Source organism: Triturus cristatus, chromosome 7, assembly GCF_964204655.1.
Source record: "Triturus cristatus chromosome 7, aTriCri1.1, whole genome shotgun sequence".
Classification (NCBI taxonomy): Eukaryota; Metazoa; Chordata; class Amphibia; order Caudata; family Salamandridae; genus Triturus; species Triturus cristatus.
In genome coordinates, this window is record NC_140590.1 from 299,387,790 (window position 1) to 299,402,932 (window position 15,143).

At 44.9% G+C, this 15,143-nt stretch overlaps 1 protein-coding gene and 2 pseudogenes across 1 annotated transcript in view; all 3 read right to left on the minus strand.

Annotated features, from left to right (window-relative positions):
• LOC146809490 (dickkopf-related protein 3-like) overlaps window positions 1-15,143 on the minus strand; it is a 1,194,695-nt gene that overhangs the window by 535,711 nt on the left and 643,841 nt on the right. The window lies entirely within an intron of this gene.
• On the minus strand, window positions 10,493-11,162 carry LOC146809492 (protein YIF1A pseudogene; annotated as a pseudogene).
• Window positions 12,697-13,346, minus strand: LOC146809493 (protein YIF1A-like; annotated as a pseudogene).

The following is a 15,143-nucleotide window of genomic DNA, read 5'->3' on the forward strand; positions in this document are numbered from 1 at the left end:
CCCATAGTCCCGGAAGTGGCCACCACCCATGGTAGTGGTTCAGCATAACCAATTACATCAGACAAGACCACCATCAAAGAGAAGCTCCAATCACCAGCAAAAAGTCACAGAAGAGGAAACACCCCACAAGGAGCCCGAGAGGCAGAGGAACACTATACAAGAAGAATGCTGGCAACCACACTACGAAAGGGTAATGAGGAAAAAAGGCACCCAACCTGCAGAAGCCGGAACAACCACAGGGTGGCCCAAAGTAGAATTTTACTCTGGAGGACTGTGAGAGAGGATTCCACACAACAAAACCCAGCTAGACTGGACCAAAGAGCTGCAGTCAGGGCCCCTGAATGAAGCCATTTAGCCCCTTTTTCTCAAACAGGAAAACAGAGGCCCACAGGGAAGCATAGACAAAGGAACAGAAATGTCATCTGTCAGGAAAGACACAAAAGCCAAAACACTGGAAGAACATCCTCGCCACCAGGCCAGCAACCATGAGACATAGAGTATTGCATCCAAGAATCCAACACAGCTAGGCAAGAAGCCAAAGCAGCACACTGACTGGCATCCGAAGACCACCAGTACAAGCCTTCATACTGAAGTACTAGAGGATTGATCAATAGATCACAAACCAAGAACAGATTGATCCATAGATCCCAAATCAAGAACAATCAGTCACCAAAGCAAAAGTGGAACTGCCAAGCACTGGCAAAGACGGCAGGTGCAAGGCCCAAAGCAACAAAAGAAGTGAACAACTCCATTCTAGACAGAGAGGCCACCGAAAAACTTGTGATCAAACCAGCCGGTGTGAAAAGAGCAAGAAGCCAACACAGGACAACTGTTAAGGAATCACATGGAATCCTAAAGAACAAGTTACTTACCTTCAATAACATTTTTTTCTGGTGGATAAATGACCTACCTGGGTATTCCTCACATTTGGAATATTCCAATGCACCAGCATTCCATTGAAACCTTTCTTTACAACTCTCCCAAGTTGACGAGGATGTTATAATGCCATGGCTGTGAACACAACTCCACCTGACATCATCAGAGCGATAAGAAGGCCTCGTAGGCGCGCTGACGTCTGTTTCCACCCATTTTTGGTCTCACATAGGCAGCGCTTGAGCTGTCTCTGCGAGACATGCTGTATTCAGGATATGTGAATAAAGCTCTGTCTACTTCCATCCCATCATTTTAATTGGCTCCTGTTCCTGTCCTTTGTAAATGGTGGCTTTTCATTGGTTATTAAGCTTTGTAGTCCCTCCCTAGTAACTCCCTGTCTCTTTTTGAAACCTCCAATGAGGACACCACTATTAGACATTTTGTTATGCCCTAGGTTTTCATTACAACCTTAATGTACTATTTTCTTAAAGGCCTTCAGACAGGGCCCTCACTTGGTCCTAAACAAGGTTAGCAGTTATTACTTTACTCGCTAGCACATCTCACATCTATATTAGACCTTCTATAAATTTCCCTTCATCAGCTCCACATAGAGTACAACCTAATCCGGGATTATTATAATGATTCTTTTGTCACATTTCGAAGCTACTAACTGTATATAGTGAATGTACTGTGGTACTGTCTTGCATGCAATGCTTTATGGGTAGGGTGGTTTTACCATATCTTCAAAGTTTATCATGCTCACGAGGGACATTGAAGCGCAGCTGGCGGTACTGCACGTACACATCTCACATTTATATTAGACCTTCTGTAAATTTCCCTTTAATAGAATAATTGTTTTGTCACATTTCAAAGCTATTAATTGTATATATGGACATAGCTATTTGAATGTACTCTGGTACTGTCTTGCATGCAATGCATTATGGGTGTACCATATTTGACCAAACGTTTGATGCTCATTAGGGACCACTAGGCTGCCCGTCATCAGGTCAACATAGAGTACAACCCAATCTAGAGTACAACCTAATCGGAATTTAATATAAAACATTTTGTGTCACATTTCAAAGCTATTAATTGTATATATGGACACAGCTATTTGAATGTAGTTGTGGTACTGTATTGTATGCAATGCATTAGGAGAGTACCATATGTGACCAAAGGTTTGATGTTCATTAGGGACCTCTAGGCGCAGCTTGCAGTACTGCACCTACACATCTATATTAGACCTTCTATAAATTTCCCTTCATCAGCTCCACATAAAGTACAAACTAATCCGAAATTACAATAATTCTTTTGTCACATTTCAAAGCTACTAATTGTAAATATTGAATGTACTGTGGTACTGTCCTGCATGCAAGGCATTATGGGTAGGGTGGATTTATCATATCTTCAAAATGTATCATGCTCAATAGGGACAACTAGGCGCAGTTTGCGGTACTGCACCTACACATCTCACATTATATTACACCTTTTATACATTTCCCTTCTCCAGTGGATAACAAGCAGGAAGTGGGATAAGGGAGGGGGTGGCAAATGGCGTGTACATTTCGCGGGCGCTTTGATGTTCGCAGTGGCCGCGCGGCTCACTGAGAACATCAAAGCGCCCACGAAATGTACACGCAGGCTGCCAAATGGTGCGCGCGCCCGGCGCACATGCACTATGTGAAAGAGAGATAGACAAAATGTTGCGGTGTGCCGAGCCTTTCCCTATCCAATCACATATGATATATCCATATTCACGACCAGGTGGATTACAGTGAGAGGAGCCAGGAAAACATCTCTGCATGTATTATTTGATGACAAACGCACCTTTAGCTACAGGGGAAATTTAGCACCCATTCGGAGTGCACCGGTATTCACACACATTATGTTAGATTACAGCATACTTTTACTTTTCCACTGTTTACTACCTGCCTTCACCATTATTGTGCAAGAGGCCTGTATAAGTGGATTCACTGAATTCTTGACAGCAGCGATAAAGGAAACGAAACATCTCCATATTCCCATCCAAAATGTGCATTTTTATCCACCAGCAAGAGAACAGGAAATTGTATTTTTTACGATGCCATCTCATCTCTCGTGGCGAACATTTTGCCGTCTTCATCTACAGATGTGATAATGTGCCGCACTTCACGTGATGCACTGAAATTAAATTATGAGGCGAGGAATCAACTGGCGTCCCAGGCACTGGAGTTACCAATTAATAAAATGCCACGCAGAGATTCAACAAACAATAGGACATTATGCAATTACGATACAACAGGAGGTTAACCACCTTGCAATTCAGAAATAAAGCAACCCGGCACTTCAAACGCTGAGCGGCTTTCTAACTCAGCATTAAACACTCCATGATGCAAGCACATTATCAACTTTTAAAAGTATCTCAATTATTTGCACTTGCTCTTAAAGTTGGCGGCTTCCTTTCATGCTTGGCACTCAGTCGGGAGAAGGCTGGGAAAATGGCTGGCGAGAAACTAGACCCTGCAAGCACATTTTGTATCCGTTGCTCAGCTTCTGCATCGCCCTCCCTTCCCCCACACGATATATTAGCTTCATGACCAAGATATGTAAAGGGGAGAGAGAGCTGCAGATAAGTGGAGAGAAGGAAGAGATGCGCGGAGAAAGAAGGCAAAGAGAAGCGGGAGAATAAAGGAAATGAGAGAAGAAGAAAGAAGGAAGAGCCGCGGGGAGAAGAAAGGAAAGGAGAAAAGAGGAGCGAATGAAAGAAAGAAGAGATGCGGGGAACAGGGGACGGGAAAGGTGCTCAGGAAGAAACTGGCGACGAGAAGTTAAGTAGAGAACGATGAACTATAGAAATGGAAATACAAGCAGGAAGTGGGATAAGGGAGGGAGTGGCAAATGGGGATCGCGATCACATCAAAGCGGCCGTGCGGCCCGCGAAAGTGAAAGCAAACGAGTGCTTTCAGGCTGCCAAATGGTGCGCGCGCCCGGCGCACATGCACTGTATTTGGAGGCCTGAAAGCACTCGTTTGCACTTCCAGATCCCCCATTTACAAAAGCTCTCGCGAGAGCAACGCTGAAGCGCTGTCTCAGGCGAGACCTAAAAACACAAAACACCCGAATGCCCATCTCCACACAGCCCCGGATGGGAAAGGGAGCAGCCCCCACAGTTGCAACAGCAAGCAATACTGCTTAAATTAAATTCCCGAGGAATTTAGTGTGCTTTGAATACAGCCCATGCCTATTCGTGCGCTCAAGACAGTACGTGCAAAACCCTTTAGAGAGAGTCCAGGGTGAAGAAATATTACCAAAAGAATAAGACATAATTCCAGTGCTAGGATGTGGTCTGGGAAAAAGCTCACGAGTGAGGGGAAGATACGCAAATTGGCTTCCCTGTCAGCAGAATGCTGTTAGGTGATAGATGACATTATAAACCTCCTGTTTAGTAAACTCTGGGAGGAACCAGGTCAAATGGCGCCTGTGAGCAGCCAAAGAGCACTAAATCACTCCTGCACTGCCATCTGCTGTCCCCAATGTGTGTGAATTCGATTTCCGCAGTCTACACGCTTTAAAACTTGCGTACCGTCTTATATGCCGATTGTTAATCTTTTAAAAGGATCACCCATACACATTATAGGTCATCTAACACGGTTCAGAATGGCAGCTTTCAAACCTCACTATCACGATTCCACTAGGCCCCTTATCTGCCGAGCTGGAAATCGAGATGTTGCCAATAAACCGAACACAGAAAACCTGTCAAAGTGCATGAAACCATGCAGCACCTTTAACAAGACAGGACCCGCCTCTGCCTTCCCGAGCTCCTCTGCTGCTGGCCAAGCTCTGACGCGGTCAGCGGACGTGCCCCGATCTAGGCCCGTGGCTGTGAGGTCAGACCCGGATTTCTCGACACAATCCAGTAGCTCCCCGCCCGCCCTGAAGCCAAAACATCAAAGCCCCTTCGAAGGAACCCTGGTGCCGACCCATATGTTACTTTGTGTATAAAAGTGCTAACACCTGGTCTGCAGTTATTCATCTGCCTGAACCGCGTACCCAAGGCTTCATTCTTGAACAATTTTCAGTGTCTGCCCTGACTGCATTGTTTTTTGTTTTTTTTGCGTTGCCTTGCGGTGCTGTCTGCTCCGATGTAGTGCTGGCAGGTAACTGTATCCTACACCTCAACCTATGATGTACTTTGGGGTAGTAGTGTCCTTCAGTGCAGTCCGGTCATGCCGATAGCTGCACTTCATATTACATTTCTCGGTAGCAGTAAGGATGTATTTTGCGATGGAGGTTAGGGGTGATATATGGCAGTACCCGACTGCTGTTAGGTGTGTAAACCTAGCTTTTCCATATGTTCTTCATGATGAGCAGCAATGCATATCTCTCATGCCAAGACATCAGAACTCTTGCCCTGCTTCTAGTGCCTAGACCCATCTCTCTCTTGACTTTGCACATGGCCTTACCCAGTGGAAAATCAAAACGAATCCTGATTTTTAGGTCTCGAGTTAGGCAAGAGCTTTTGATTTTATAAGGGTTTCTAGATATAATGTAGTATACTTTCACCAACACGCCGACCAGTCCCACTCTTGTACATGAAAGCAGTGGTGTCAGCGAGTCCTGCGAAGGCTGAGACCTCCGTCTCCAAACTTGTGTGTGCTTGAAACAGCGCCCGCCCACCCGTGCTGCTCCGCGACAATGGGTTGGATTCGTGCAGGAAACCCGTGCCAATCCATCAGAGCCTCGTCTCTTGCCCCGCGACAAACAAGTTCCCAAACCGACCCCCGGCTACTCCGCCCGGACTGGCGCATCCCAGGGCGTGGGGAACCGTCGCCGCCACCCACAACAAGGCTCCTGCTGTGCCGAGGATGGCCGCACATCAAGCATATGCTGGAGAAAGGTAATGGCTAACCACGCTCAGCCGCTCACCAATGCAACCTGACACCCGCGAGTCTTTGGACCACGCGGACACAGCGTGGAACTAATGGGCCACCCGATGAGCCCACCCTATCCCGACGCACAAGCAAACCTAGTCCAGCACCGCAAAACATGCCCCTACGGAGGGTGGCCAAACACCGGGAGCCTTGCCCACTCCCTGCCAGCCCCAAACCCCGGCAATGGCCGGTCGGAAGCCCAACTCAATTCTAAGCAGGGGAATGGGGGGGAGGTGGTGCGTAAAAGACGCTCACGGCACCTAAGGGCTCCCGGACCCGATGGCGTAGAAACTAACGGCAGCAGGGGTAGCGGCCAGCTAGGGAGGGCGCTGCTATCCTAAGCCCCCTGGAGTTGTCCTGTCCCCCCAAAGCAGCCGCAGCCACAGCAATGGCCGGGCTAGCAGCCTTGCCCCCGAAGGGGTGGGGAGGAGAAATACACTCACCGCACAACAGCTCCAGGAGGTCGGCGGCTAAACTGCGTCGGGGTAGTAGGCAAAGAAGGTGCCCAGTGGGCGGGAAGAGGTATATGTACCTCACCCCCCACCCCCTCTACCCGGCAGTTACGCGGCACACCGGACCCCTGAGGGTCCCAAACACTGGGAGGCTGCCTCCTGAGCCTCTTGTGGCACTAAGGAGGCCGCCTTCTTAACGGGTGTCCTTCGTAGACCCCGGGCAGCTGGCAATCAACAAACAGCCTGTAAGCAGGCCCGACAATGTCAAGCCCAGGAGACAGCAGACTGAGAATGTAAGAGGAGGGGCATGATCTAGCCTTCCTCGTCACAGTCCATACTACGTAATATATTGAGCACCAGGAAAGGTCTGCTGAAAACCAAGCCAACAGAAACCAACACGATGTGGTGGAGAAGAGAAAAACACTGCATACCATAAACAAAAGCAACCCCATAGTCCCGGAAGTGGCCACCACCCATGGTAGTGGTTCAGCATAACCAATTACATCAGACAAGACCACCATCAAAGAGAAGCTCCAATCACCAGCAAAAAGTCACAGAAGAGGAAACACCCCACAAGGAGCCCGAGAGGCAGAGGAACACTATACAAGAAGAATGCTGGCAACCACACTACGAAAGGGTAATGAGGAAAAAAGGCACCCAACCTGCAGAAGCCGGAACAACCACAGGGTGGCCCAAAGTAGAATTTTACTCTGGAGGACTGTGAGAGAGGATTCCACACAACAAAACCCAGCTAGACTGGACCAAAGAGCTGCAGTCAGGGCCCCTGAATGAAGCCATTTAGCCCCTTTTTCTCAAACAGGAAAACAGAGGCCCACAGGGAAGCATAGACAAAGGAACAGAAATGTCATCTGTCAGGAAAGACACAAAAGCCAAAACACTGGAAGAACATCCTCGCCACCAGGCCAGCAACCATGAGACATAGAGTATTGCATCCAAGAATCCAACACAGCTAGGCAAGAAGCCAAAGCAGCACACTGACTGGCATCCGAAGACCACCAGTACAAGCCTTCATACTGAAGTACTAGAGGATTGATCAATAGATCACAAACCAAGAACAGATTGATCAATAGACCCCAAATCAAGAACAATCAGTCAACCAAGGCAAAAGTGGAACTGCCAAGCACTGGCAAAGACGGCAGGTGCAAGGCCCAAAGCAACAAAAGAAGTGAACAACTCCATTCTAGACATAGAGGCCACCGAAAAACTTGTGATCAAACCAGCCGGTGTGAAAAGAGCAAGAAGCCAACACAGGACAACTGTTAAGGAATCACATGGAATCCTAAAGAACAAGTTACTTACCTTCAATAACATTTTTTTCTGGTGGATAAATGACCTACCTGGGTATTCCTCACATTTGGAATATTCCAATGCACCAGCATTCCATTGAAACCTTTCTTTACAACTCTCCCAAGTTGACTGACGAGGATGTTATAATGCCATGGCTGTGAACACAACTCCACCTGACATCATCAGAGCGATAAGAAGGCCTCGTAGGCGCGCTGACGTCTGTTTCCACCCATTTTTGGTCTCACATAGGCAGCGCTTGAGCTGTCTCTGCGAGACATGCTGTATTCAGGATATGTGAATAAAGCTCTGTCTACTTCCATCCCATCATTTTAATTGGCTCCTGTTCCTGTCCTTTGTAAATGGTGGCTTTTCATTGGTTATTAAGCTTTGTAGTCCCTCCCTAGTAACTCCATGTCTCTTTTTGAAACCTCCAATGAGGACACCACTATTAGACATTTTGTTATGCCCTAGGTTTTCATTACAACCTTAATGTACTATTTTCTTAAAGGCCTTCAGACAGGGCCCTCACTTGGTCCTAAACAAGGTTAGCAGTTATTACTTTACTCGCTAGCACATCTCACATCTATATTAGACCTTCTATAAATTTCCCTTCATCAGCTCCACATAGAGTACAACCTAATCCGGGATTATTATAATGATTCTTTTGTCACATTTCGAAGCTACTAACTGTATATAGTGAATGTACTGTGGTACTGTCTTGCATGCAATGCTTTATGGGTAGGGTGGTTTTACCATATCTTCAAAGTTTATCATGCTCACGAGGGACTTTGAAGCGCAGCTGGCGGTACTGCACGTACACATCTCACATTTATATTAGACCTTCTGTAAATTTCCCTTTAATAGAATAATTGTTTTGTCACATTTCAAAGCTATTAATTGTATATATGGACATAGCTATTTGAATGTACTCTGGTACTGTCTTGCATGCAATGCATTATGGGTGTACCATATTTGACCAAACGTTTGATGCTCATTAGGGACCACTAGGCTGCCCGTCATCAGGTCAACATAAAGTACAACCCAATCTAGAGTACAACCTAATCGGAATTTAATATAAAACATTTTTTGTCACATTTCAAAGCTATTAATTGTATATATGGACACAGCTATTTGAATGTAGTTGTGGTACTGTATTGTATGCAATGCATTAGGAGAGTACCATATGTGACCAAAGGTTTGATGTTCATTAGGGACCTCTAGGCGCAGCTTGCAGTACTGCACCTACACATCTATATTAGACCTTCTATAAATTTCCCTTCATCAGCTCCACATAAAGTACAAACTAATCCGAAATTACAATAATTCTTTTGTCACATTTCAAAGCTACTAATTGTAAATATTGAATGTACTGTGGTACTGTCTTGCATGCAAGGCATTATGGGTAGGGTGGATTTATCATATCTTCAAAATGTATCATGCTCAATAGGGACAACTAGGCGCAGTTTGCGGTACTGCACCTACACATCTCACATTATATTACACCTTTTATACATTTCCCTTCATCAGCTTCACATAGAGTACAACCTAATCTGGAATTAATATAATTATTGTTTTTTCACATTTCAAAGCTATTAATTGTATATATGGACATACCTATTTGAATATACTTGTGGTACTGTCTTGCCTGCAATGCATTATGGGAGTAGTATATGTGACCAAAAGTTTGTGAAGAGTGCTAGGGACCTCTAGGAGCAGCTTGCAGTACTGGCAGTGCTGGTGCCTTGCTTACTAGGGACCTCTAGGAGCAGCTTGCGGTACTAGCACCGCTGGAGCCTTGCTCACTAGGGATCTCTAGGAGCAGCTTGCGGTACTGCACCTACCACATCTCACATTTATATTAGACCTTCTATAAATTTCTCCCATCAGCTCCACATAGAGTACAACCTAATCTAATACGGAAATAATATAATTCTTTTGTCACATTTCAAAGCTACTAATTGTATATATGGACAGAGCTATTTTAACGTACTCGTGGTACTGCATTGCATGCAATGCATTATGGGTAGGGTGGATTTACCATATCTTCAAAGTTTATGATGCTCACTATGGACCTCTAGGAGCAGCTTGCGGTGCTGCATCTAGACAAGCAGTGCTGGTGCCTTGATCACTAGGGATCTCAAGGAACAGCTTGCGGTACTGCACCTAGACATGCAGAGCTGGTGCCTTGCTCACTAGGGAGCTCTAGGAGCAACTTGCGGTACTGTACTGCACCTACACATCTCACATTTATATTAAACCTTTTATAAATTGCCCTTTATCAGCTCCACATAGAGTACAACCTAATCCGGAAATAATATAATATTTGTTTTGTCACATTTCAAAGCTATTTATTGTATATATGGACATACCTATTTGAATACACTCGTGGAATTGCATGCTAGACAGTTCCACAAGTCTTGCATGCAATGCATTAGGGGAGTACTATATGTGACCAAAAGTTTGATGCTCACCAGGAACCTCTAGGTGCAGCTTGCGGTACTGCACCTACACATCTGTATTAGACCTTCTATAAATTTCCCTTCATCAGCTCCATATAGAGTACAACCTAATTCGGAATTAATAAAATAATTATTTTGTCATATTTCAAAGCTACTAATTGTATGTATTGAATGTACTGTGGTACTGTCTCGCATGCACGGCATTATGGGTAGGGTGGATTTTTTTTAACATTTATTTTTATTTTTCTGTATTATTGCACAAGGATGAAATATTAATACAAGGGGAATGAAAAACAAGTTGAAAAACAGGACATCCAGAACCAGATGCCACACTCAAAGCCTTAAGTTCATCTTGAGAGGAGTCCTCTGCCCCTTGGGTGGGATGGCTGTACCTTCCCCATGGCACTTTCACTTCTGTCCGAGAACACCATATGCCATATTGCAAAGCTGAAAACATATTTCTGCTGCCAGTCTGGCTCCCATAGCCTCTCCACTGTCAGCTCGCCTGACTCATCGAACAAGGTGATAGGTCAGCCAGTAGATTATTAAGGGTTAGAAGGCAGCCGCGGCCAAGGTGATGTACATCCGAAGGCGGTTTCTGGAGCTGTGGCTTTCACTGGCATCAAGGCCGTCTTCTGTCATGGTGGAGAGAATCTTCATCCTCAAGCAGCGTACTGTGAAGTACATGAGGGCACAGGAGGTCCAAGCCAGAGTGACATAATATCCATCAGTGCCGAAGATCAGCCCACTGAGAACTGAAAGTATCATCCCTACATATTTGTAGCTGCTGTAGGCAAGAAGGTTATATGTTGTGAGATCACTTTGCACAGTCACCAGGTACAAGCTGAAGAGGAGGGCAAACACTTCAATAATGACCCAAAAGAGTGTTGTACTGGCACAAAGCCCTAGCACATCTGGAGAGAACCTTTGCTGTATCCCCAGAACCATCCCAGCAAGCAAGATGTAGGTGATGAAGGCCATTGTGGGGATGTACAACTACAGATCATTTACGTCATGACGCCGCATCAAAGGCGAGTTGCGGTTATACCGCACCTCTCAATTCTGATGGGTGTATGGAAACATCTGAAGGGCCAGCTTCTTCACCTATATGTGGTGTCAACAGCGAAAAAATACTTCAGCCAATTGATGGACATGAAACAGTGGATTTACCATATCTTCAAGGTTTATGATGCTCACTCGGGACCTCTAGGCGTAGCTTGCGGTACTGCACCTACACATCTAACATTTATATTAGACCTTTAATAAATTTCCCTTTATCAGCTCCACATAGAGTACAACCTAATACGGAATTAATATAATTATTGTTTTTTCACATTTCAAAGCTATTAATTGTATATATGGACATAACTATTTGAATGTACTGTCTTGCCTGCAATGCATTATGGGAGTACCATATGTGACCAAAGGTTTGTGAAGCGTACTAGGCACCTCTAGGAGCAGCTTGCAGTACTGGCAGTGCTGGTGCCTTGCTTACTAGGGACCCCTAGGAGCAGCTGGCGGTACTAGCACCGCTGGTGCCTTGCTCACTAGGGATCTCTAGGAGCAGCTTGCGGTACTGCACCTACCATATCTCACATTCATATTAGACCTTCTATACATTTCCCCCATCAGCTCCACATAGAGAAATAATATAATTCTTTTGTCACATATCAAAGCTACTAATTGTATATATGGACATATCTATTTAAATGTACTCGTGGTACTGTCTTGCATGCAATGCATTATGGGTAGGGTGGATTTACCATATCTTCAAAGTTTATGATGCTCACTATGGACCTCTAGGAGCAGCTTGCGGTGCTGCATCTAGACAAGCAGTGCTGGTGCCTTGATCACTAGGGACCTCAAGGAACAGCTTACGGTACTGCACCTAGACATGCAGAGCTGGTGCCTTGCTCACTAGGGAGCTCTAGGAGCAACTTGCGGTACTGTACTGCACCTACACATCTCACATTTATATTAAACCTTTTATAAATTGCCCTTTATCAGCTCCACATAGAGTACAACCTAATCCGGAAATAATATAATATTTGTTTTGTCACATTTCAAAGCTATTTATTGTATATATGGACATACCTATTTGAATACACTTGTGGAATTGCATGCTAGACAGTTCCACAAGTCTTGCATGCAATGCATTAGGGGAGTACTATATGTGACCAAAAGTTTGATGCTCACCAGGAACCTCTAGGTGCAGCTTGCGGTACTGCACCTACACATCTGTATTAGACCTTCTATAAATTTCCCTTCATCAGCTCCATATAGAGTACAACCTAATCCGGAATTAATAAAATAATTATTTTGTCATATTTCAAAGCTACTAATTGTATGTATTGAATGTACTGTGGTACTGTCTCGCATGCAAGGCATTATGGGTAGGGTGGATTTTTTTTAACATTTATTTTTATTTTTCTGTATTATTGCACAAGGATGAAATATTAATACAAGGGGAATGAAAAACAAGTTGAAAAACAGGACATCCAGAACCAGATGCCACACTCAAAGCCTTAAGTTCATCTTGAGAGGAGTCCTCTGCCCCTTGGGTGGGATGGCTGTACCTTCCCCATGGCACTTTCACTTCTGTCCGAGAACACCATATGCCATATTGCAAAGCTGAAAACATATTTCTGCTGCCAGTCTGGCTCCCATAGCCTCTCCACTGTCAGCTCGCCTGACTCATCGAACAAGGTGATAGGTCAGCTAGTAGATTATTAAGGGTTAGAAGGCAGCCGCGGCCAAGGTGATGTACATCCGAAGGCGGTTTCTGGAGCTGTGGCTTTCACTGGCATCAAGGCCGTCTTCTGTCATGGTGGAGAGAATCTTCATCCTCAAGCAGCGTACTGTGAAGTACATGAGGGCACAGGAGGTCCAAGCCAGAGTGACATAATATCCATCAGTGCCGAAGATCAGCCCACTGAGAACTGAAAGTATCATCCCTACATATTTGTAGCCGCTGTAGGCAAGAAGGTTATATGTTGTGAGATCACTTTGCACAGTCACCAGGTACAAGCTGAAGAGGAGGGCAAACACTTCAATAATGACCCAAAAGAGTGTTGTACTGGCACAAAGCCCTAGCACATCTGGAGAGAACCTTTGCTGTATCCCCAGAACCATCCCAGCAAGCAAGATGTAGGTGATGAAGGCCATTGTGGGGATGTACAACTACGGATCATTTACGTCATGACGCCGCATCAAAGGCGAGTTGCGGTTATACCGCACCTCTCAATTCTGATGGGTGTTTGGAAACATCTGAAGGGCCAGCTTCTTCACCTATATGTGGTGTCAACAGCGAAAAAATACTTCAGCCAATTGATGGACATGAAACAGTGGATTTACCATATCTTCAAGGTTTATGATGCTCACTCGGGACCTCTAGGCGTAGCTTGCGGTACTGCACCTACACATCTCACATTTATATTAGACCTTTAATAAATTTCCTTTTTCAGCTCCACATAGAGTACAACCTAATACGGAATTAATATAATTATTGTTTTTTCACATTTCAAAGCTATTAATTGTATATATGGACATAACTATTTGAATGTACTGTCTTGCCTGCAATGCATTATGGGAGTACCATATGTGACCAAAGGTTTGTGAAGCGTACTAGGCACCTCTAGGAGCAGCTTGCAGTACTGGCAGTGCTGGTGCCTTGCTTACTAGGGACCCCTAGGAGCAGCTTGCGGTACTAGCACCGCTGGTGCCTTGCTCACTAGGGATCTCTAGGAGCAGCTTGCGGTACTGCACCTACCATATCTCACATTCATATTAGACCTTCTATACATTTCCCCCATCAGCTCCACATAGAGAAATAATATAATTCTTTTGTCACATATCAAAGCTACTAATTGTATATATGGACATATCTATTTAAATGTACTCGTGGTACTGTCTTGCATGCAATGCATTATGGGTAGGGTGGATTTACCATATATTCAAAGTTTATGATGCTCACTAGGGACCTCTAGGGCCTGCTTGCGGTGCTGAACCTAGACAAGCAGTGCTGGTGCCTTGATCACTAGGGACCTCAAGGAACAGCTTGCGGTACTGCACCTAGATATGCAGAGCTGGTGCCTTGCTCACTAGGGAGCTTTAGGAGCAGCTTGCGGTACTGCACTGAGACATACAATGCTGGTTCCTGGCTCACTATGCAATCACTTGCAATGCACTAGGTCTCGCATTACTGAAAGCATGAGCTATTGGCATTGCATTATTATTTGCATCACCAATGCCTCAAACTATCAGTAATGCGAGACCTATTGGAATGCAAATGCTTGTTTTTCGTGCCTTTGAGGCGAACCGGTGAAACCAACAGTATCCATGTAGAAGCACATGGTAGGTCTCAAATAAAAGACTTAAATATATATATATATATATATATATATATATATATATATATATATATATATGTTTCCAAAAGTTTCCCAGCTTTAAGGACGCACTCCACAGCAGGTAGGTTTCACACCCTTTATTTGCAGATGAAAGTGAAGTTGCATTCCGACCTTTTTCAATCCTCCTGCCTGACGCGTTTCAAAGCTCTTCTGCTTCTTTTTCAAAGGCATCCGTGATTACACAGCAATGTTCCTTGAACACAGTATTCTGCGTGCTCCTTCATTTATAGGCTTCCGGTGTGCCTTGTTTAATGGATTTAAATTTACTGTTGCACGCTGGTACTTGTGGTCATATTTAGGCAATTAATTGTACCTTCCAGTAGGTTCTGTGTGATTCACGTTACTTCCAAGGACAAATTAAGCCCTCCAGTGGGCCTCGGAATGGAATTTCACCTTCCCAATTCATTGCGCTGCTGAGTCTGGAGGGCTTCATTTGTCCTTGGAAGCCTATAAATGCAGGAGCACGCAGAATACTGTGTTCAAGGAACATTGCTGTGTAATCACGGATGCCTTTAAAAAAGAAGCAGAAGAGCTTTGAAACGCGTCAGGCAGGAGGATTGAAAAAGGTCGGAATGCAACTTCACTTTCATCTGCAAATAAAGGGTGTGAAACCTACCTGCTGTGGAGTGCGTCCTTAAAGCTGGGAAACTTTTGGAAACACAAATATATATATGCTGGAAACCCTCCTTGTGTGGCAACTCTGAGAGGGCAACCTTGTGCGTACATATATAT